Source organism: Halyomorpha halys, unplaced genomic scaffold (genome assembly GCF_000696795.3).
Source record: "Halyomorpha halys isolate HHAL.00 unplaced genomic scaffold, Hhal_1.1 Scaffold73.1, whole genome shotgun sequence".
Taxonomy (NCBI): domain Eukaryota; kingdom Metazoa; phylum Arthropoda; class Insecta; order Hemiptera; family Pentatomidae; genus Halyomorpha; species Halyomorpha halys.
Genome location: NW_027104949.1, coordinates 840,938 through 842,899, shown reverse-complemented (window position 1 = coordinate 842,899; position 1,962 = coordinate 840,938). Strand labels below are relative to the sequence as shown.

Sequence of the window (1,962 nt, the reverse complement as noted above, 5' to 3'; positions counted from 1 at the left end):
TATTTATGGTTTTGTATATGTATCAATATTTATGGTTTTGTATATGTATCAATATTTATGGTTTTGTATATGTATCAATATTTTTTTTTCTTGTATCCTGATATAGCCAACTACTATAAATTCCTCCTCATGGGAGAGGCTTTTGTCAATACTGATGCCAATAAACTATTATTATTATTACGTCACATATAAATTCATCCATGATGACCTCAACATCTCTTTCGTGGCAGAATTAACCTGAAAGAGATGCAATTTCTCTCATTCGGAATCCTTACCCTCTAGTTATTAATCTCTTATCCTTAACCATCCCAGACAATCTTCTGAGGCGTCTAAAAAGAAGGCCTCGCCATATCTAATGTAATGATCAAAGTACTATCGGTTGATAATTTCAATAAATAAATAAAAAAATAGATATTTTTTAATATCGACATTTTAGTGTCGATATAATATAGATATCGATATTTTGCTTCTGATATCTCGATCCTACATTGATGTTGATGTTAACAATTACTGCTGTCGCAGCCATCGCCATCGTTTAGACTACGATATTCACTGTTGTGACAATCCTGTCGCACTAATAGTAAAACTATCTGCCTGTGAGTAACAACTGACATGAACAAGCATTGTCGCATGTTATAACCTCATAATACTAACCTTATACATAGCATGTAACCTTGTATGTATTCTCTTTTTTATTTATTGGTGATAATATGCAATAAATATTAATTATATTTATCGTTATAATTATCAATAATTCACTCATTTGTACTACTGAACGCGAGGTTATGTTCACAATCTTGTAAACAAATACTGTTATTATATTTTTTGGTGGGATTGGTAACCAACCTATTCTAACCATAGTGGGAGGGACGATTTTCCATTCTGTGGAATCTCCATGAAATAAAAAAAACGCCCAGACCAGAATCGAACCTCTCAACTCTGCTATAATATTACTTGCACGACAGATGTCTATCACTTGGAAACAGGCCCTTATTTATCAGAATTATTGAAAAAATATGTAAAAAAGATACCTGAAATTGTCTGATCACGTTCTTAAGTGTGTTTTGTCGCTCTTTCTTCAACAATTTTCTTCTGCTGGGATTGGATTTATCCGTTACATTGGGAAGTCAGTGACATTTGGCTCAGGCAAAACTGGTCACTGTTGTCATTTCCTCCTTGAAATATAATCCATATTCTGGAAATCACCGAAAACCTTAATTTTATCTTCAGGGTCTTGTTTAATATAGTGAAAAGAAATCCACCATATCACTGTAAATTTATCGGTATGTTACAATCTCCACTTGGTTACATACCTGCGCTGTGTTTTTTTCCGAGGGAGAATCTTGTTAAAGTTGATTTTGTCACAGCAAGATTTACGGCACAAAATATGTAACATGTGTTAGGGAAATTTTATTTCTATATTGTTATTATGAAAAAATATATATAAACAAAATTATAATTTTCGAATGTTGTCTGGTCAATATGAATGATGAGTTTATTATATTGTATATGTTTTGTTGGGGACCAGAAAGAAAAAAAATAGATACCTACTTTCGCATTAAACCTTCTCTTCTTTTTTAACTAACTCATATCTCTCGTATGGTATCGGGGCAGGGTAGAGTCATTTCTCACCTCTCGATCTCTAGCCTTCTTGATTTCAGTTGAGTGATTCCTATGTTCATTGCCAGATCTGATAATACCCTGTAAAAGTAGAGGTTAATCGGAATGATAGGATGAGGATATTCATGATTTAAGTCAATAACGTCAGTCTGGCTTGTGAATGATGACTGTCAATCTGAGTGACTTTCATTATTTTAAAGATGTTTTATTAATTTGTTTTCTTCGATAGTAACACATTTTGGTTGGTGATAAGTTGGAACAGTTGCATATGTAGACTTCATCTTGTTCTGAACTTTACGATTTTTGAATTGAAATTAAAATACGTAACTTGTTTTGTTGGAA

General features: G+C 32.5%; 1 protein-coding gene across 2 annotated transcripts in view; it reads right to left on the bottom strand.

Moving 5' to 3' along the window:
* LOC106692839 (uncharacterized) overlaps positions 1-1,472 on the bottom strand; it is a gene marked incomplete at its 3' end in the record, with an annotated part of 29,199 nt that extends 27,727 nt beyond the window's left edge. For both annotated transcript variants that reach the window (XM_014439040.3, XM_067046466.1), the window contains 2 exon segments: positions 1,032-1,195; positions 1,314-1,472.
* Positions 1,473-1,962: the final 490 nt, after the last annotated feature.